Genomic DNA, 16,981 nt, shown 5'->3' with positions numbered 1-16,981 from the left:
GATGATTCTGCTAATGTTGATCAAACTACTTATAAATCCATGATTGGTAGTTTATTATATCTCATAGCTTCAAGGCCTAATATCATGCATGCTATATGTTTGGTTGCAAGATTTCAATCTTCACCTAAAGAATCTTATGTTATGGCAGTTAAAAGAATTTTTAGATATATTTAGGGGGATTTGGATTATGGGATTTGGTATCCTAAACATGATGATTTTAGATTTGTTGCTTATATTGACTTAGATTGGGCAGGTTGATTAGATGAAAGAAAAAGTACTTCAGGAGCAACATTTATTTTGGGTAACATGCTAGCGTGTGTTGGAATTCTTTAGAATAAATGAGAGGGGGTGAATTTTTTATCCAAGGTCTAGATGTAAAATTAAAACTTTTCATAGCTTAGTGAACCCATATCCATATTTTCATCATATATGCATCCATTAGATTATGAAATCACTTAAACTTGTAGGTTACTGTCAAATCAATTTGCAAAAATGTAAACATAAAATAGAATAGATTCAATAACACATTTGACACAATGATTTAATGTGGAAACCCAATTTGGGAAAACCCACCAGTAGCATGCTACTCATTCTCACTCTTCTGAAGTGATGCCATGTGAAAGGCCAACCCTATTAAAGATTACAATGCACACTGTTAAATGTGACCTGGTTAAAGGATTTCAATCACCTTGTTTGGAGTGAGCCTTGTTAGAAGATTTTAGATCATTCACTTGGAATGTCACCTGGTTGAAGGATTCAAAAATGACTATTAGGTCAACCTTAATCCAAAGGATTGACCTTAGACTAATAAAATGGTTAGAGACTAACAATAAGGCTTGATCTAACAACTTACAACTTCATTTGCAAATTATAGATGTCTATTTCAGTCCTCCATTCTGTTTGGCTTTCACACTCTTCAGCTCTAATAGCTTGTTCACCCTTCAATCATCCATACCCTTAAGCCTTCTTACTTAGTTTTCCAATGCAGTCTCTTCTCTTAGGTCACTATATGAAGCAATACCCTAGACTCCTTGTCTTCTTTAGGTTCTCGCACATGACAACCTTTGCTTTTGACTAGCCATCTCTATAAATAGAGAATTAAGATCTTTTTTTGTTCAACCTCCATCATCTATTTTAGGGTTAGGTTATATTAGGTAGGATTCAATGAATCTACGCCTCATTTCATTTCATTCCCTTCTAGAAACTTCTCCTTTAGTCCTCTTTGAATTCACCTCAAAATGATTCACCGTGAGTTCTATGCCACCAGCTCATCAACCTTGTCTTCCACATAGTTCACATAATCTAAGAAATCAAACTTGTTAGCTCAGATTCATTGAATTCTTGATCATTATCATAATATTGACACTCGATATTAATTGGCTTTTGACGCTCGACACATACTGCGTTACTCAACATCCACTATCAAAACACTTGGCATGAACTAAAGTTTGTTGGTGCTTGGCATCAACTAAACTTTACTTAGTTTACACTGTTTCATTTAGCTTACATTGAAATTGACTTTTCTAGGCTTCAACCAATTTTTTGCTTAGCTTGCACTAACTTTGCTCGGCACCTACTGTCCACTCAGTCAAGCTTGGCAAAGAAACTTCATTTAACTTGTTCTTCTAAACTTACTTAGTCTAACCAACCTTTGCAACCTTAAGTAGATTATTAATGCAATATAATATCAGTGTCTTAATTTATTCTTGTACTCCTTTTTATATCATAATTGAACCTTTCCTTTAGGTGCTATTGTTACCTCATTTGATCAAATCCTCTTCATCAATTAAACAAATGATAGTACTTAAATCACATAAGCAATTATGTTACCAACAAGTAGAAGGTTTGACATCAGTGAAAAAATAATGATTGAAACACATTTATCATACTTGTATCAATATTCTTTCAACATTGTGTTGGCATAGTAAGAAGCAAGAATCTACTACATGTTCTACTGCAGAGGCTGAATATAAAGCTGCATGTTCTTGTTGTCAATAGGTTCTTTGGATGGTTCAAACTTTATCAGATATGAAAGTAACAATGTCTAGACTAGTTACTCTCTATTGTGATAATCAAAGTGCCATCAATATTTATAATAATTTAGTTATGCATTCACACACCAAGCACATTGATGTTCATTATCATTTCATAAGGGAACATGTCTTGAATAATAATGTTGAATTAGAATTTGTTCCTTCTTCAGATCAACTGGCTGACATATTTACAAAACCTCTCTCAAGAGCCATATTTGAAGGGTTAAGAACAAGATTGGGGGTTTTATCCCTCTTTTCTCTTGCTTAAGTTCATAAATGAGTGATAGGTTTCAAGGGGAGCATATTTTTCTTATCTTTTTTGTTAAACTAAAACCTTGGTATATCTCCTTTGTCATTAATGTCAAAGGGGGAGAAAAATGAAGATGAAGATGTCTACATGATGGATATATAGGTACAAGGACACATGGATATACATGTACAAATACAAGATATATAGTTACTCATGGATATATATGATATATAGGTACACATCGATTTACAAGTGGAAGTTGGTATTAACATCAATGCCAAAGGGGGAGTATGTTGAACCCTTGGTATTTGATCTTTGATTGTTGTCATTGATGTGTATAATGAAATTATAATGAGCATACGATATGATTCACATTATGTAATTATCTTATTTTATGTCCTTCAATATTTTCAAAAATTTTTCAAGAAAAACACTTAAGTGTTATGCAATTAACACTTAATGTTCACATTGATTTAGAAAATGGATTAAAAAAAAAAGTTTTGGTCTATTAGAAAGTTGATAGCCTTTTTTATTAGTTAGATCCTAACTTTAATGGATTTTAGGAAAGGCTTTTGAGTTAGTTAAAATGGGTCTATGTTAGTTTTTGGATAAAGCATGTATGGAAAGAGATAAAGTTCGTTTATCAGAAGCAGTTACGAAATTGTTATAATAGTTTTAGTAGTTTTGAGCAGTTTTGGTCTAATGGAAGTTTGGGGTATGTAACTACCTATAAAATTTAGAATTTCTTGGTTTATAAGTAGATGATACATTCCTCTAAAACATTCAACTAGTGGCTTGGACATAAGTTACAGGATTTGTGTGGAATTCCTTGTAGACCGAACAGTTTGTAGGCATATTTTTAACAACAAAGAAGAGGGTAATGCGTTATGTTTCTATTTTCATATTTGTGATTTAATTTTCATTGTAGAAGTTTATCAGAGGTAGAAGAAGGGTTATAGATTTCTTCTTCATTCATTCATATCAGTATTTGATTAGATCTTTTAATGGAAAATAAATAAATTTGGATACTGGATATTTTGAGGAGAATAGAAGTATATCTTGCATTATGTTTTCAACAAGAAGTTGAAACTAGTGATTCATGATTTGTGTTGTAACATAGACGATCCTCTTATTTTGTATCTCATTTTTTCATTTTGGAAGTTGATGATTCTTGTATTCATGAAGTTGGTGCTTCAAGTGTAAGGGATTGGTGTTCCTTGAAATTGGTGTTTCTAAAATAGGGTGTTGGTGCTTCCTAGAGTTGTAGCTCTAAAATATTTGCTCAAGAGGGCAATAAAATTTTAGATTCAAAGTGGGTTTTTTACCCTAAGGGCTTTTCCACATTAAAATGTCATGTCACTTTATTATTTTATTAACTATCTTGCTCATGTGTTAAATTATATAACTTCTAATTATTTCAAGTTTTGAAAAGTATTTTAAACCACTGATTTACCCCCCTTCTCCCCCTTCTTAGTGGTGTTTGTATTCCAACAATCCCTACTCACTATCCATTTGCATCGCCTAAATATATTCTTGGTCCTTATCCATCTAAGCTAAACCTTGCATCCATATTAAATCCTTATGTTCCTTCATCTCCTAATTTCACTCCTAAATCATCCCGTATCTCTCCTATCATACCTTCCACGTATCTATTTGAACTAGTCATATCAACATTATTTATCCATAAGTCCCAAGTCTTTTGGAAGAAATTTGGATGATCAACATAAGAAATACAATAATCCATCAAAAAATGAAGATCACTATATTCCATCTAATCTACATGTGAATGGACAAAAAGAAAAAAATATTCAAGGGACCACAAAGGTCCACTATTCAAAAAGAGAAATCAAATAAAATATGGGTTCCAAAATCCATTATTGAAGATATGCATTTTAAAGAATTCAAAGCAAAAGAAAACTCAAAAGCTATATGGATTCCCATATCTCTTTTGAAAGACTTAAAAATTGAAAACAAATCAAAGTTGACATTAAAGCTTCCAAAGGCTTGTGCTCCACTTTCTTCCAAACATCTTCCTCAAAATCTTATAAAACCTACCATTCCATTTTCCTCCAAAATTCTCTTGCTACCTCATACATCAAAACCTCAAGCTATTTTATCCATGATTCCTCTATCATTCCATCACCCTTCAAGGTGTGTGTCAATGTTAATCTTTCCTACTTTCTCACCTATCCTTAAGCAATATTTTCAAGCCTATAGTTACCTATTATCCATACTCTTTGTGGCCTTCTAAGGTGTGAACTCTTTCCCTCCATATACTTTTCCTTTTACCATCACATTTCCATTACCCTATCAACATATTTGATCATACCTTTCTATGGTTTTGGCCTATCATGACTTATCCTTCCAATAGGAGCACTATCCAAATTGAATAAGCTTGAGGTCTTTCCCAAAAAGTTAAAAAAAGTAAAAAAAATTTCCTTGGTAAAAACCACTTCTTGTGGTGCCTTGGTAGCAAAAGTAAATAGAAATAAGTTTACCCTATGGTGAAAACTACTTCTTTTGGCACCTTTGATAAGTACCATAATGAAAACCTGGCAAACAGGCATCATGGGTAATTCTTTCATCTTCCCTTTTCCTCTTTGATCTTGAAAATGTTGAGCTATCCTTGCGCATTGGCTATATTATCCATCAACTTCCCTATTATTATTTTTCATTCACTCATAGCCTTCATATCTAGCTTCATTCTTATTGCTCTATCTTATCGCTATCCTTTCCAATTGACCTCTTGGTCTTGATCACACAAAGAAAAAAATGGTTCTTATAGGTCTCTTGACATGTCTACTCTTTTAGATTACAAACTTATTCCATATGTTATCTTGCTTATTGTCTCCCACTTCTTATCCCATATGCTATCTTGCTTATCCTATATGCTATCTTTCTTATTGGCTTCCATTGGACATCCTACATGCTATCTCCTTTCTTGGATTTTTTGACTTGTCCAAAAAACATGCTTCATATGGGTATTTTACTCTTTCCCTTATTGGGGTGCTCTTGCGAAGCTAGTCCTTGAGGATCACTTTTACTTACTTCATACACTCCTTTCTTATCTCTACTATCCACCATCTAGCTACTCCATCATCTCATATACCTTGCTCGACGATGGAACAAAATGATGTGATCTTTCTTGACAACTATTAATATCTAAATCATTCTAAATAATCCAAAAAAAATCATATATGATGCTGAAAAAATCCTAAAAAGCATAGAAATTTCGTAAAAAATGATCATCTTAGTGAAAACCTAGCAATAGGCTCTTTGATATATCACCAAAAAAATCAAATATCTCAAAAATATAAAAACGTTATAAAAAGCCTAGAAAAGAATTAAAAAAATCTTGCAAGGTGGCGAAAACCTGGAAAAAGGTGCTACTTGAGACCCTTGTACTTATGTCTATCAGCATATTGCTTTGCACTCTAAGCGTAATCTATTTCACTTAATATGTCCTTTTGGTATTCTTGGTTTGAAGTTGATCCTAGTCTAGGTCTAGGGGGGCATAGGTGGTATTTTGCTTTATCTAGGGTCTCTTTCTTGTGTTGGCATTTCTTTGGCAACTCTTGCAAATAATGTTTTTCAACACTCTCCTTGACATTGAGTATTTCTCAACACTTATTAGATACTTTAGATACAATCTAGGATGTTGTGATGTTTCTCACTTGCAAATTTGATGTCCTAAGGAAGAAAATCATGTGACTTTCACACACACACTTAAACTTTAAATTGGTTGAGACTTGTTGGATTATTTTTCTTTGTGTGCTATCTATGATGATTTCTTTGCTGAGTGTTCCCTCCCTAACAATCTCTCAAGGTTGTGATGAACTAGAGGACTGAGGGCATGGAGCATGTTTCCCTTTTATTTCAGTTCGCAGATGTTCTGTTTGATTTTATCTTAAGTGTCTTATGTATTTTGCTTGGTCCCACGGTAACTTAGGATTAATTCAAAGGCCTCATCCTTGTCTATTTTGTAGTGTGTACTTGTGATCATCTTGACTTTCTTGTGTCTTGATGCAAACAAAATATTGCTACATTAAAACTAGGGAATCTAATTGTATAGTCATCTTGATCTATATGCCTTTGATGCATAGGTTGGGTTCCCACATTTCAATCTGATATTGATCATATTCATATCTTCATAGGTCATCCTAGTGATGGTTGTATGATCTTTTGAGGTCCCTAATAAGGTTTGATGATAAGAAATACCAATAAAAAGGACCTACTTTTTCAACCCTTGCAACATGTAGCTTGCATTTTAGGGTTCATTTTTAGGAGTAGTCTTGCATTTTGAGTGTTGAGAGAACCTCCTTCATCTTTTATGGACTTATAGTTGACTGTTTTCATATTCACTATATTCTTGATCATATCTTTTCATTTACTTAATCTTTCACGTCTCCTCTTTGCTATCCTATCATCAAAAGGAGTTAATCTTTTCATCACATATATCTAACCTATTTTGACTTATTTTTCAACTCCTCATATTTGCATGAAACTTTCACCCTTACCTAATTTTGATGTTTTGGATCCATTTTTGGGCTTGAAATCAAAATATGAGTTCATCTTTCTTGTCGAATTAGCCTTGTCAAAAAATTTCTTCCTCAATGTAGTTGACTAATCTTTTGAGGCATTATCTCATATTTTTCTATGTATTTAACCTAATTTTAATTCTCTATCATTATTGGTCAACTTAATTACACCAGGGCATGTTATGTCATTCTAGCGGTCACTTATCTACATTAGTTAATCTATTATCTTGGACTTAACTCTTTTCTGTTTGATCAAATCTATCTATTTGGTTTTTTGCATCTCCTCTATTATCATTTCAATTTTGATCCCAAGGGGGCATATATATCTATCACTTGATCCTTGTTCTTGTTCTAGGGATGGATCTTTTCTTAGTTGTTTTGTTTCTCAATTTGCTCAATTTGCTCAATTTTCCCAGTTCTCGATTGACTTTGCTTAGTATTTGAATTGCTTTGTTCATTCTTTGATCATCTTTGATATTTTCTTAGATCTTTCTCAGTCTACTTAGTTCTTGCTCACTTTTCTCAATCCTTGATTTGTCTTTTCTTAGACCCCTTTTCTCAACCACTTATTCTGTTCTAGGGGAAGATCTTTGTCCATTTCTTTGACAACATCGTTCTTTGACATAATATGTTTCTAGATTGATCACACATTAGTCAAAGTGTTGGAAATATGGTTAAGTTAGTTGAGCATTTAGTTGATTTGGTGTTTTCATTTATGGAAACATATATTTTGGTATTTCATTGTGAGATGAGAGACAAAAATTGTCTAAGTGTTAGACAATTTGCATCAACACAAAGATAGATTCTGTGAGTACGAATGAAAAAGTAAGAGTTGATACATACATAGCTGAGGAGAAATAGTTGATAGTGTGATGACGATGTGTGTTAGTGCATATATATGTACAAACAATATGATAATAGTTACAGAGGATTTGCTAGTATAGGTAAGTAGCAAGTCAGAATAAAGAACAAAAAAAGATTGAGTATTATGAATTAAAGAATTATTTTGGTAACAAAATAATTATTTAACTATGATGGGATGACATCCTAGATGTTAAACCTAAGTTAGAAAATGCTAATTTTATAATTAGCTAAGTGTGTGAAAGCATCAAGGCCGACAGGATAGAGTCTTGCTAAAAGGAAAAGGTATAAGTAAAGATCATAACTTGCAAAGTTGTGTGTTGGTTGTTTATCTTATGCAAAATTATGCAAAAAATTTATTTGTTATATGTGAGCCTTTTATGATGTGAAGTCTAATGTATGATCAAAGGAATTATGAAGTACAACAATGAGACAGTATTGTATGTATCTCTATTTTTGTAAAAATGCTTAATTGTATATTGAACATTTGGGTAGTGGGCTCATCCTACATACTTTATATTTGTATCACCAACTCCTAATATGGTTGAGGCCTTTAACAGGGCCTAGTCCTCTAACAAGGACTGAGACACTATATGTACTCAATGGACTCCTAACAGGGTCAATATCCTTAACTGGATACTTTTGTTTAGTGGATCATTTTGTGGGTACCATCCCCACTAGGGTTTCCCTTAGACATAGTTTCCCTAGTTAACAAATTATGGTGGTATGAGTTCTCATTGTGTATGGTTATCTTTTTAGTTCAACATTATTGGTTTACTTTCTTATGCATGGTTTAAAGTAAGTAACAATATCTTGTTGTGGACAAAAGTTTGTAGAATATTGATTCACCCCACCTCTTAGTATTCCATATTCCTAACACAAAGAGGGAAAAATGTAATCACCCAAAAATGGTCTAGTAAATTATAAGACCCCTTTTTATCTTTTAAAATTATTCTACTACTAGACCATGCATTTTTTATCCTAAACAAATCTATTTATTCAATTATAACCTATGGTTTGATCACTTTATCCTAAGTCTCTTATTTAATTAAAAGAACTTTCTCCCTGATAATTAAATAAAAATCCTCACTTCCCACTTATCCTAAGTGTGCACACATAAAGCATTATTCCTATTTTAAAAATAAAAGAAAAGGCATTTTTTTCTACACATGAATGCACAACTTTTTATGTGAGAGGAATATTTTATTTTTAAGATAACTTTAATTCTCCTCCACACATTTCTTTCCTTCTCAAAATTCAACTATTAATTGTGATTGGTGGAGATGCTTGTGCACATAGATCACTCAAGATGCATTCTCCTCCCTTGATTATGCCTCTTTTTCTTCTTAATCTCAACCGTCCATTTTTCTTTAAAAGGAAGGTCTCCCCCCATTCTTGCATATGGTTAAAGGAGTTGGAGCTATCGTCACACTACCAATTTGAAGCCTTGGTACCTTGGAGTCTCATTGCATTCTTGGAGTACTTGGAGCTTTCCCTCATCTTTCATCTTGGACCTTTTTCATCATGGCTAGGCTAGCATCTATCCATCTTTCATTTGAATCCCTAGATTATATTGTTGTCTTCATTGCATTTTACTTTCACTATAGCTAGGTCTTGTATCTCATTTATCTTAGATCTTGCATTTCATTTGAATCTTTTGGTCTATGGTGCACCTTGCAAGGGTTTCTTAAGTGAGTTCATTTGAGATCCATTATCATATTTCTATTTGCTTGGTTCATCCTTGCATGTCATAGATAGGAAGCTATAAGATGCCTCTTGAGATGCTCTTCATCATGGGTATTCTCAAGTATAATGGTTTATAGAAGTGGACCCACAATTTTCATAAACATTGTGATATGTAAAATTTGGTATAACATTTAATTAAGGTATGAATTTACTCTGTATTCTCTTTTATTTCATCTGATTACAATCCATGCAAAGAAAAATGTTCAAGTATTGTATAAAGGTTGTCAACACTTAGGGCATGTTGAAACTGTTCAAAATACAATATTTTTGATTTTTCACATTGGTTACGACCCCAAATTGGGCATGTAGGTGGAGTTATATATACTACACATATTTTAATATAGAGGTGGTCATGAAGTATTTCACACCTTTTTGGCATGATACAATGAGACTTTGAATGATGTTCTTTATTTGTGTTCTACACAACACAATTGGTTTCAAGTATTAAGACTACAAGTTTGGGCATCCTTTTAGTTGGGACCTCCATCCTCAAATGCATCAAGTTGAGATAGAAAAATCATTATAGAACTGTACAAAGCCCAAATGCTTGTAGGAAAGAGGAAGAATATATGTAATTAATCCTTGAGATAACAAGGATGCAAATTCAAAACTAATTTCTATGCCCCTAATGTTTAAAAAAAATGATAAATGATAAATCAATATTATGCTTTCTTATTAATAACTAGGATATATTATTTTAACCTTCCATAATATGTACACACATATTATATATACCTAAAGTTGGAGACTCTCTTACAACAAGTTATGAGGTTAGTAGTGTTGATGAAAAGGTTACTCCTACTAACCCAAGCAATAAGGGGCTTCTCTTGGATGGATTACATCACTCTATCAAGGTTTGACTACAAGGAAAGGTAGCCTCTATTTATATTGGCATGAATTCATTGTAGATGCAAAGGACTAGTGGGATGATAATAGATTTAGGCCATTCTCCCATGGGACTACTTAGAGTGGCTAGAAACTCCTCTACCCTTCCTTGGGAGTGCGTATATCCATATCAAATTTGGATATGAGATATGTCCTTTTCAAAACATAGCCCCATTACAAATGGGAAACCCTTCCTTTCCCTTGCTGGTTTGTAGTTTGTAGGTTTCAACCTTAGGTGTAGTGTGGCAACATTATCCAAGTCTTAAAGGATGAATAAGATAGAAAGTTGAGGGGGTTTCAAATTGCAAGACAAGTCTAGTTATAGGCCATGGCCTTAATTACAAGATAGAGTCTTCTAGGTATAACATGATTTAAACTTGGTGGAATTTTGATCCCCCCAAATTAAGGTAGAAATCCTAGCCAACATCTGAATTAGATTGATTATTGATGAGAACCAAAGAAAGAAAGGGTGAGTTCTGATTGTTACTTGTTGAATTTACAACACTTAGTGCAATTTAGAGTTCAAACTTTAACATTGACCCCAAAGATGATCAAATGTCTTCTCAATGGAGCCTCACCTACCCCTAATTTCTACTTAGCCTCTAGAGAGAATTAAGATGATGAATGGTGATGATAAAATTTTATACGAAAAGAAGGAAATATGAAGATAGTTTTGAAAGGAAGTATGGATTTTGAGTTGCAAACCTTTTTTCTGATCAGAGACATCTTAGGATGCCATTTAATGAACAACTCCAACTCTTAGAAGATTTGAAGTCAACATTAAGTGCACAAATCAAAGTGAGGGTTGAATCCTAACCTAGACTTGGACAAGTGTCCAAGGACAGGTCAAATGCCAACCATGGCTTAGACATGTGTTTAAACTTTAAAATTGAACAAAGAACAAGTCAACGATGGTGCCTTTGAAATGTGATTTCTTAGTTCAAGTATTACAATGAACAAATCTGGGCAAAACTAATAGCAAAATTCCAAACATTGATGATCAGATCCAAAATAATTGAGACAAACATCATGTAATTAAGGGATGGAATTGATTGGAAAATGAAAGAATTTGGAAAAATTAGGTGAAAACCAAATGCTTGAAGAATTTCAGACATTGATGATCAAATCCAAAACAATTGAGACAAAACATCACGCAATCAAGGGATGAAATTGATTGGAAAATGAAAAAAGTTGGAAAAATTAGGTGAAAACCAAATGGTTGAAGAATGGAGTTGAGTTGCAAATCAACAGAATTTGAAAACCAAACTGGAAGTCAACACCTTTTGAAAATGTCCAACCTTGCCTTGGACAGTGGTATCCAATGGTAGGTCAGATTCTAACTTACTTGGACATCATGTCCAATCTTCCTATGGTTTCTACCCAATGTTTGTGGTGAAACTTTAGAATCAAACATTTCCTTCATTTTAAGTGGAAGTTTAATCTAATTAGAACTTTTAAAGAGAAAAAGTTCAATCCGATCTTTGAGAAGAATGGGGATAAGATTTGCAATCAAGGTACAATGAGACCATATAAATGGAACAATATTACATTCAATAGGGATTCCAAAAGAAATCAAAATATGAAATATAGAATTAAAGGAAGGTTGTCTAGGATAAAAATTGAATTACAAGACTCTCAAAGAGCTTAAAGGCTGTCTAAGGGAAGGTGACAATCTGAACTCGCCTTGGATAGTGTTGTCCAAGGATGGGTAGGAATTTAACCTACTCTTGGGTAGTATTATCTAAGGTTAGTAATCACCTTGGACACCTTGTCCAATTAAACCCCATGTTTTGAGATTTTTCCCAACAACATGCAAGATTTTGCACTTTTTTTTGGATATTTTGCCCAATGACACCTTTAGTCCACTTAATTTCCCACAAAGGGAGTGAATTATTATTGAAAGTTTACTAATTCTACCCAAAATGATCTTGAATTCCTCCCAAGGATAAAAATTGATTTGTAAATTCAATAATACTCAAATAAAGGTTGGCTTGATGGGGGAAAATCAAGTTACAAATTAAATTAATATCTTAAGCAAGAGGCCATCCTCGATGGAGGGAAAGGAAAATCAAATTTCAAATTTAATTTCAAATCCAAGCAATTCGGCCTTGAGTGAAAAGGAACCAAAATTCAATTTAATTTAAACCATAAATAGGTCAACCTAAGATGTAATAATAAATAAACAATATAAAAATTAGTAAATTAAATAATAATAGATAGCAACATGACTTATTATTAAAATTAACAATAAAAGGACATATTAGTTGATATTGTTCAATAATTAATGAACAAATATTTATAATAACTAATATGCTATATCCAATATTTTTTCTATCATCTAGTAATAAAAGTTATAAAAAAAAGTAATTTTATATAATAATTCTTTATTAATGTGAATGGATCTATGCAATGTTCATTCACCTCGTCATAGTACTAAAAAAGCAACAAATATTGTCAATTTTAATTAGTTCACAATATGGTCAATGTTAAGAAACATAATTACATACAACATTGATTACATTAACGACTAATGATGACCAAGTATACATGCCAGACATGACTTATATTATTCCAATGAATAAAATATTCAATCTCATAAGTGGTATTGAATGGATCTTGAAATAATTAGACTGGAGGAGCCATCATCGCAATGAAGAGACACAGATTATAATGAAGAAGAAGTAAACAATGATGAATTAATTCTTAATATCAAGTGATAGAATTAAGAATACTATTTTACCAAAATAGTAGGCAAAGGATTACACTGCAATTATTTAGAAAACTATTAAGTATAAGACTAATGTGCTATTGGTAAGTTCCCAAAAGAAGAAACTCTTTAATTTTGAAGACACACAACCCAATGAATGCAGATAAATATAATGAAGAGTAGGAGATACAGTGGGGGAAAAGGGGGGTAGATTATAGAAAGATATACATGAACATGAATAATATTAATGGATGGAAGCATCGAAGAGGATACAAAGTATCTTTTGATACTCTTCATGAGGAGATGAGAATGAATATTTTTTTTATGATGCTGGTAATCATTGTGCAACAATAAAGTATGCTATAATGTATCTTTGAGTTAATATCCAAATGGTATAATAGGATAAGAGATCATTATGTAATCTTATATATAACATACATTTTAGTTTCACTATAGCTTGCAGTATTATGGAAGTGACCCACATATGTCACAATAGGGATTTTATCAAAAGTTAAAACCTTGGGTGGAGTAGTAGACAAATGATCCACCATTTCACTACAAGTATAAGCAAAAGTTGGGAAGTCATTCAAAAGAAGTTTCTTTCACACTTCAAAGTAGAGACAATATAATTTCTTTTCCTAGCTATCATTTGAAAATGAGGGTGATAATAAACCTAAAAATGAGTTCATAATACATGTTGAAACAACCAATGCAACTCTTGAGCCATCTTCTGAAATCCTTCTAAATTTATTTATAAACCTTCCATCAAAAATATCTTTCATGATCAAATTCTATGAGTGACAAGCTTAAAGAGGCTTAAGAGTGAGTATCCAAGTAAGAAGATAACATAATTTCTTCTAGTGAAATGATAAATTATTCAATTATGATAATGATGTCAAGTTCTATTAATGAAATTTTACTAACAGTTTTATAGGATTTGAATGTAAAACCCTAGGGATATTGAAAAAAATCAAATAATCAATTACAATGGTTTATCTCCCCCCAAAGGAAATTCATTTTCATGCACATAATTTACACAAACTATAAACTAGACTAGGCAAAGAATTCATATAATTGAATATTATTGTATTTCATAATAGATAAAGACAATTGCATACAATGCCATTATTTTAAATATCCTGCTTCATGACACTAGGGTTTTAAATGGTAGAAAGATTCTATACTCTCTGTCAATAGGCATATAGAGTAGAGAATATAAGTTACTTGAGATGGTGTTTTATTGATTGATTTGTTATGTATAAGAACATGGGATCCTGGAAATATGAAAAGAGGGTAGCAGAACATGTCCAATTAAGGTTGTAGTGTACATTTCTATTTCTTATAGCATTATCCTCTTTCTTGGATCTTTCTTGTCTTATCATTAAAAGTGTACCATTTATTTTAATGTTGGTTAGAATTTGGTTTCATAATAAGAAACAATAAGGTACTAGTTTGGCTTCATACCAAGAATTAAATCTATGGCCTCAATTCAACAACATAATAAAATCTACAACTATGACAGATCTAAGTTTTTTCTCATATAACTACATCTATGGCTTTGAGATGATAAATAATAATCTTTCTTCATACCAAATATGCATTATCATATATGGATTTTAGAATGGGTATATGGAATAGCTTTGTCCCAGAATCATGTGGGAAGACCATGTTGCTTTTATTTATCGCCTATAACCCATATTTTATTGATGTGGTTACAAACATCAACTAATGAAACTAACAAAAAGTAATTCATCAAAAAATGGTCCTAGATTTAAAACATGTCCCCTATTTAAAAATGTTGATGTGGATGTTGTTGGCTATGGTATCATGTTTCCTTTTATAGGTCACTATAATATTTCAGCTAAGAAAATAATATATTGTAGGGATTATGAATTAGAAGATCATTATGCCATGCATGTATTGTAATTTTCAAGGCATCCCTTGTTTGAAGTCTGACATCAGGTATGTAGTGCCCACCTATAGTTTGCTTTTCCATTATATTTACCAAACTCTTTTATGCATATTTCATGGATGGGTTAGTTTCAAGGATATTATTTCATAACTTGGACTAAAGATATATCAACGATGATCACTTAGTTGACTATATTTCATGTGTTGTTTAATGATTATGGTTCCTAATGCATTAATGATGCTTTAATGATTCATAGTTAATAAATGTGATTCCTTTTATAGCAATGTCAAGTGATGTTTTAATGATGATTACTTCATATTCGTAATGATGCATTAATTTATTTGAGCATTTGATGTTTGACTTGTAATTATTATGGTACTTACCCGATACTTGCATATGTATGGTGCATGTGTTTGATTTATCTTTCTATTTGTCATATTTGATGTGGTTAAGGGAGGGAGTCATAGCCACCTGTTAGTCATGATCTACACGATGTACCACTCGCTACCATTGCTTGTTTAGTTTAGATATATTTATATACATGTACATGCTCATCTTTTATACAGAATGTAGGTACCGGGCATCGAGTTCCTTGAATTGCTAGGATAAGCATGCCTTATCACAATAACTTAATGGTAAGAATGAGGAGATAATGTTCAGGTCCAATCCTAGCCATAGCCTAAATACTTGTCTTGTAAGGAGGATTTGTAATTGACTTTCCACCCTGTTTAAAACTCGTGAGTTTATCTTGGTTGTGTTGTTTGATTAAGCTTTGGTCTATTTTGGTAATGTTGCTTTTATGTGGATTTCACTATGTGATTTATTTGGTAAATGTTTAATTATAATATTTGGGTTAATCATGTAATTTAATATTATTTGATTAAAAAAATATATTAAAGCATGAGAATATTTAATTAATTAAAAAACTAATTAAATATGTGCTTTAATCTAAAAGTCTTAATTTAGAAGTCTAAACTTAGAAAATTGGTTAAAGAAAAATTAGAATATGATGATATTTAATTACTTATAAATTAATTAAATATGTACTTCAGTTTAAAAATATTTAATTAAGAAGTTGGACAAAAAGAGAATTAAAATATTAAAGATTTAATATTGTTTTATTATAATTATTTATTTAATAATAATTAAATTAGAGTCGTATTTAAATAATGAGCTTTGATTATTATTATTAATTTAAATAATAAACTATGCTTTAATTAGTGCTTGCGCTAATTAACAAACTGGAGGAAAATAAAATAAAAAAAATAAAAATTTAACGATAAAGTTATAGTTGTAATTCTGGCATAGTTATATTTATTTAATTTAATGATAATTATTTAGGAGTTTTATTTTAATAATAAATTCTAAATAATGTTATTAATTAAATTACTAAATATATTATTAAAAATACTTCAAAAATTAATTAAAGAGAGAAAGCTAATTATTTAAATTAAGATATTTTGTAATTAAATATCTAAAAGAGTTGTGCAAGAAAAGGTAAAAGGTAATAAAGTTAAAAAATAGTAATTGATCAGCAAGTTCCCTTTCGTGAATGATTGCATGATTAGAGCCCCAATTTAGGGGAGAATTCTTTATCAAAGATCTAGAGCTCATTTTGCAATTACATAGGTTTTGGGACCGAAAATTGAGAATTGAATCAAAAGAACTGTTGAAAGTTTCAAAATGTTTGGATTTGCATGCATTCACAGACTGTCTCAAATTTTAATTGTGGTTTTTGAGGTAGGGTTAAAAATCTATTGTAAAATTTTATTGAAAGATGTGTCTACTTCGTGTCTTCCTAGGTGTTTGCATATTGCTTATTAATTTACTGTATTAATTGTTGAATAAAGAATTATGTTGTGAATTTTGAAAAAGAAAACTCATTAATCAAGATAACTTGACTGTGAAACAATTGTAGAAAATTATTATAACTGTATTCTTTTAAAACCCCTTTAGATAATATAGGGAATATTTAATTGTAGAAATTTAGAAAAAAAATAATAAATTGAATAGTTAAGGTCTCAACTATAAATTTGTAATTAGAACCAT

The sequence above is a fragment of the Cupressus sempervirens genome, chromosome 11 (assembly GCF_028749045.1).
Source record: "Cupressus sempervirens isolate cs-2001-9-10 chromosome 11, ASM2874904v1, whole genome shotgun sequence".
Classification (NCBI taxonomy): Eukaryota; Viridiplantae; Streptophyta; class Pinopsida; order Cupressales; family Cupressaceae; genus Cupressus; species Cupressus sempervirens.
Note: the sequence above shows the minus strand (reverse complement) of the source record.